Here is a 7,378-nt window from a genome sequence, read left to right as displayed (position 1 = left end):
AGAAATTAAGATTGATATATATATAGGTGAAGAATTGTCCTCGACAAATTAAATTAAATGAATTGAATTGAATTGAATTGAATGGATGAGTCCAAAATTGCAATTCCCCAAGGAAGAAGATATCGAGAGTTCATCCTGTGGGGACAAGTACAACTTTGGAATATGTCCCTCCAAAATTGATCGAAACGATTGCTTGCATGGTTTCTTATGTTATTCATTAAAGAAATTAGTGAATAATAATCGGTGATAGATTAAAGATTTTGATCCAATTATTTATACGAATTAATACGAACCCAACACGATAACAAACATGTCAAATTAGGATTAAAACTTTCAACTCAAACCCGACATATCAATTCGATTATAATACTATATTAAGGGCTGGGATCAACTGCTCCGATAGTACTGATTTAATCGGATCAATATATGTTATAATGACAATATTTATCATATATTATATTATAATTCAAACATATGCTAATTTTTAATCCAATTACGCTGAGATATATATATATATATAAATTGGTCACTTCCATAGCATAGATTGATTCAGTCAAATCAGCACCAACTTAATTGAATTTACTCCCTATATTAACATTAATTAATGTACTTATTATAAATTGAGTCAAATTCAAATATAATAAATATAATAATTTTATTTTTAAGCAAAAGCACACACTAATTCTAACTCTCTAATTCTAGAACACACAAATACAATTATACAATACACTGATATATATATATATATATCATATTATGCTACTTAGTGTCATTTATTTAATATATAATTATATTAATATATTACATTAATTGTATACTTGAATATATAATTAAATTTAATATTTAAATTTTGAATCCTTGTCAAAATAGCCTACTTAGAAAGTTATATGTATAGATATCAAATTAAATATAAATTCATGATAAGAAATTATTGAGGTATTTGCAAGGGACAAAAGATATCATATACTTACCTATAGAATGTTCCATTATCTAAATGTGATTGACTATTCAAATTTGAATTATGCTTAGATGTATTGATTGATACTCCCTCCGTCCCATGTAATATGAGTGTATTACTGTAGACACGAAAATTCAGGTAAAATATAATTAGTAAGTAATTAAGAGGTATATTAGTAAAATAATTATTATTTAGTAAAAATAATTATACATTAAGATTAAAATAAGTAAATAGTTTAATTAAAATTAAGAAAATTATAAAATTTAAAATGCGATTAAAGTGCATAATTATATTTCCAAAAATAGAAAGGACAAGTTATGTGGGACGGACGAAAGTAAAAAATAGAGACAAATTATGTGGGACGGAGGGAGTATTAGAAATTTTCTATTTGTATATTTGTTCCTACTAATTGAAAAAATAATACTCCCTCCGTTCCAATACAATAGTCTTGTTTACTATTTTTGTCCGTCCCAAAACAATAGTCTTATTTCCATAAATAATCATATCATCATAAAACTACCCCTATTTTTTTATTTTTATTACACAATTGTCACTACTTTTTACACTAATACACTCAAAGAACAAAAAAGTTTTTTATCCATACTTTTTACCAACTATCAATATAATATCAATATTCCTTAAATCTCGTGTCCAATCCAATTAAAACTATATTTATAGGACGGAGGGAGTATTATGAAAAAGTGCAAATCAAATATGTCATATTTGTGTCCAATATGAAAATTGAGTTTGAAGCATGTTTTTAATGCAACATTTCAAAAAAATTAGTTGTGTATGAGCTTTATTTTAGGATTTGGAATAGTCCATATTATTTTTATAAAAGTATAATTATTTTTGTTACAATATTTTAAAAATAATAAAATATATTTCATATATTTAAATTCAAAATATTTTTTAATAATAATTTTTATGTGTTCCCCTCAAAAGTATCGTTCTTTTATTTTAGTAAAAATAAATTATACATTAATACTAAAATATCATTAAGTTTTATCTAAATTACAAATATATCATTATTCATACAATTAGACAATATATGTTATATTATAAAATATAATATACTAAGTTATAACTTAACATATATTATTACTTTCATTTAATATGCTGACCGATTTGATGCTTATTTGATTAGTTCAATATCGAATTTGCAGTAAAAGAAAAATAAAAAGATCAAGGGTAAAATTATGTAACATTCCCTTGTGTTTTCATAAATATGTATAAAATATTTGTATTTTATTTATTGTGTGAAACTCGTGTGTTAATACCAAGTTTACATAAAATACCCCTTGTCAAAAACTGATAGTTGGTTCTCAGACCTAAGTTTTATACAAATAAAAAATAAAAAAGATTTTAAATAAATTTTTGAATAAAATAAATAATAAATAATTTATTTTTATTGTTTTTATAAAAATCACATAACAAATAATTGTCTCTAAAAAATTATAAAATGAAGTATTAATCAATTATTTATTTATTTATTTTATTTAAAAAAATTATTTAAAATATTTTACGGTTTTTATATGTACAAAACTTATGTAATTTAGGTTTTTATTTAGAATCAAACATCAGTTTTGGACAATGGGTGTTTTATGCAAATTTTGTATTAACACAAGGGTTTCACACAATAAATAAAATAAAAAAATTTTTCACTCAATAAATAAAATACGAGCTATTTTATGCATTTTTACTAAAATACAAAAAGGGTGTTATATAATTTACCCAAAAAAATCAATGACAAGAACAAACACACAATTTTCGTAAACACAGAAGAATACGGCCAAAAATTTTCGTAAACAGAGTGGTACTTTTCAATGGTGTTTTTTCTAGGAATTTTGCTAAAAATTTATTATTTATCTAAATTTTTTTTAAAAAAAATATCAATCAAACACTTATTTTTTATTTTTTTATATTATTCTAAAAGTCAATTTTACATTCAAAACATCACATTAACATTTATTTATATCACATTATACAACTATTTTAATTCAAATTTTTGTTATTCAAATCTCATCAAACACGACCCTGCATTAATGCACATGAAACAAAGTGTGCAGTACGGAGGTCCAGCTCCCAAGGTGATGAGGGTCTGGACTAATGGTCCATTCCGGACCATACTGAATACGCACGCAGTAAATATGTGCATGGGCACATTGCGTAAATTATTGCTTTGGATGGATTCAATAATGGCGAAGGCCACTACAAAACCATATCCCCTTTTTTTTTTTTTAATTTTTTTTTAATTTTTTTTTTAATTTTATGACACAACCGTATCTTCATCAATTGTATTGTATTGTCGCAATAAGTGATTTTCATACATTTTCATTTTAATTTTTTTATTGGTCACATTTTATCAAATTTTCTTATTAAAGTATTACTCCTTCGTTTCACTCAATTATATATTTTCATACATTTTCTTTTTGATTTTTTTTATTTAAAATTTTGGTCACATTTTATCAATTTTATCTAAATATCTAATTTTTTAAGCGAGCTGGAAGGACTTGTGTTGACTTGTGGGGTCATTTACGACATCCTGACTTGCTCGGCTTCGCGTGGCTTGCGGGCCGGGATATCACAAAATCTATACAACTCAAATGAATTAATATAAATTCTTTCCGGTGCTTTAAAGTTTTTTCAAAATAATGTTGGGACCGAACAAATATATACATAAATAATCATGAAGGATAATGAAACTCAAGAATAAAACAATCTCATCTCAAGACACTAAATGCAACATTAATGATTAATCTTCGGTTAATAATATTGATTGCTAGAAGCCATTTTGTTGCAATAATCATATATAGATAATAAATTATCAAATAATAAACCACTCTTTGGACTAATTCATTATTCATATAAATTAAAGCCATATAATTACTCCATACATATTATCGTATATTTTATTATGTCAATTACCAACGGTCGTTGAGCCGAAAAATAACTATATAAATTAAAATACACATATAAAATACTTGCATTAAAATACATATAAAAATCTTATATAAAAGAGACTACTTTCGAAACTTTAAACATTTGATTTTCTCTGTCAAAATACAATAATCATTATTAATGAATTTTTAATTTCCTTAAACTAAATATAATCGTAATCGCATTCAATGCATAAGAGTTTGATTCGATAAAAAATGCTTATAAGCAACTGAAAAAAATACCACATGTGAATTTAAAATAAACTAGTAATTTCAGCACAAGTTATCAAATAACATCAATAATCATCTTTAGACAAATTATTGACTCGCCATTAATAAACTTATTTTGGCAACTACATGTTAACAATAAAGTAGTGTATCAAACAATATTTCCGTCTTTAAATATATATTTTATTTACATACAAATAACCAAATTATCATCACTATATTAAATGTGACCAAACATGCATATAACCCACTTCAATCACACAACCTTCTAATATATAAAATAACATGACTTACACAATAGTGGTTATCTTAGTAACATATGGTTTCAATCCGTGGCGGAACTAGGATCTGATGAGAGGGAGAGCTAATTTTAAAAATTTTCGAAAAAAATAAATTATTAAAGATTTTTTTCTCCTACGTGTTTTGTTGGAGTTTTTCTTATATTTTTTTTTTATTTTTATTAAAAAAATAATTTAAATTAAAAATATTACATAACACTTATTATATTCTAAAAAAATATTCAAATTTAATATTTTTTTAAATTATTCAAAACTTAAAGAATCTCAAAACCCAAACAAATACACCATATATAAAATTTTAGTATATCTTTTATCTATTATAATTATCCTTTTCTAATACTATATATATAAATCTTACAGGTATATATGTTAAAGAATATAAATAAATAAGAGAATAAAATATGAAATGAGGACTGTATAGTATATATATATATATGTATAAAAAGTAAAGGAGTGGGGCAGCGGCGAGCAGGCCCCGTTGCCCCTGTGTGCGTCCGCCTCTTGTTTCAATTAATTTATAAAATATAATATATTAATGCCGTTAATTTAAATTTATACAAAATAAATTAATATATGTTCAACACACATTCGCATATTTTACATGTTATCCACATCATTTTCGACGTGTCACAATGCTGCCACATCATCAATTTCGGTGTCGAAGAACTATTTTTGTCAATTGTTTTTAGTTGTGAAATTGATCCTATACATAATCTAGTTACAAAATTAAAATAATCTAGTTATAAATTTTAGTCACGTATGAGACTAAAAACAGTTTTTTTCTAAAAATATGAATGTGAAATTCAATTATAATTATAATTTATAAAGAAAACTAATTTAGAATAATTATGTTAAAATATATATTATAAGTACATTATCAAAGAAAATAAGATTTTAACAAAACCAATATGTGATATTTTGGTACAATAAATATAAATAATTAATGCAAAATATTTTAAAAATGAAAAATATATGCATATATTACACATAAATAAAAATAGAATAATTTTGGCAATAAAATAATGAATAAAAATGAATCTTTCCAATAAAAGAAAGTATCACTATTAAAGATCCATTGAAAAATAAAAAAAGATATAAATCATGTCGACAAAAAAAAGAGTAGACTATAAAATATTTTCGTCAACCAACTAGAGTGTGTCATATGATATCTTTGGAAAAAAAAAAAAAAGAAATTAAAGCGCAATTTGGTCAAATCATTTAACACAATAAAGTTAACATAGAATTCAAATAAAAAGTAAGTTTCTCTAAATTTTTTAATTAATATTTATTATTATTATTTTTTTGGTGTCATTTGAAACGTTCTTTTGTTGAAAATTACAGATTTGAGCAAATTTAATTGTTTGCTAATTAAATCAATAAATTAATGACATCCAATGTATGTTCAAGCTCATGGAAGGATCAAACTTAAGTCCCTAAGTCAATACAAATTTCTTTATGTTGATGCCAAAGTTTTAAGAGTCAGTTTATAGGAGTCAATCATCTTCTATTCAAAATTAAAACAAACATGATGTCGAGTAATATAACGGTGCACCAAATTCACCACATGAAATCTCCAAAATCATTCAAAGAAATCATTAAAGCCAAATTGAAGGTCAAATTCACGTCTCTGAAGATAAAAGTCTTTTTAGATTATCCAAAGAAGTTATCAAGTTCAAGTTGACAACAAATCGACCCAAATAGAAAAAAAGAACTCATCTAAAGAATAAAGTTTTTTTTTTTTTTTTTTTTTTTTTTTTCACTTGAACCAATTATATATAATTGTATGATTTTATGTTTATTGAAATAACATAATTTTTTCCTTATAAATTTATGGCATGGCTAGTGAGATCATGCTAACTTTTATCTCCTATTTCATCGAAGACTATACAACATCGGATGACTTTCCACAAGATCAAGATTTTTAAATTTTGCATCAAGGACAGTTGCTTAAGTAGCTACCATCGTAGGAATACCACACCTATATCAAAGTCTATAAGCATTTCTATGAGTGTCGGAATGAGAACAAGAAAAATGGGGAATAAAACACTTTTATTCTCTCAATAGGCCTTTTCAAAGATTGCATATCAAAACCTGCCCTACAAGGAAGATGAAAGTTTTAAAAGTACTTCTGCACAAGCTATTCTTCGGTCAGTTTTAAGTCATTTGATCATATCAACCTTCACTTCAATAATGGTTACAACACCTTAAACATGGAGGATCACCTTATTGCACTTACTAAGGTAGTTGAAGGAATGACTTAATATATATAACAACGAAATGCCCTTATCGCAAAGCTTCTTGCCAATTTAGATAAGTGTAAAGGATCCGATTCTATTAGTGAAAAACAACCATCTCTCCCAATATTTAAAAAGAAATATTTTAATAAGTCAACATTCCGACAAAAGAAAAAATGGATAAAAAAAGTCAAAGTCCAAACATCATCTAACTTCTCCATCTATGTATCTCATTTTGACAATATATAAAAAGAACTCTCAAAGAAGTTCAAAGTCAACATATATATATATATACACACACGAAGTCTTACACGGGAAGGATTGATGTTTTCAAGATGTCAATAGATTATTAATCACCAAAGTTCTAATAATTGACGGTAAATACAACCCAAAGCAGCATTTAGTATAGTTTGTTGAAACATGCAACAGTGTCGAGACATATAAAAATCTTTTAGTCAAACAATATGTTCGATTGATAAATTGACTTAGATGTTAGTTCTATTGATACTAAAAAAACAACTACCGTATGAGTTTTTTATACCGGTTTTATAGCACAAAAAACAATAAAAAATCCCCAGTAGTATAATAAATTTGATTTTAGGTACTTTAACGCCTCATTTTCATACTTAAAACAAAATATAACAATACGAGGTAATATTTGAATGAAAAATAATTGAACAAGATGAAGTCAAAATATCAAGATCATTGAAAATCGTACAT

Source organism: Andrographis paniculata, unplaced genomic scaffold (assembly GCF_009805555.1).
Source record: "Andrographis paniculata isolate CXL003 unplaced genomic scaffold, ASM980555v1 Contig21END, whole genome shotgun sequence".
Classification (NCBI taxonomy): Eukaryota; Viridiplantae; Streptophyta; class Magnoliopsida; order Lamiales; family Acanthaceae; genus Andrographis; species Andrographis paniculata.
Note: the sequence above shows the minus strand (reverse complement) of the source record.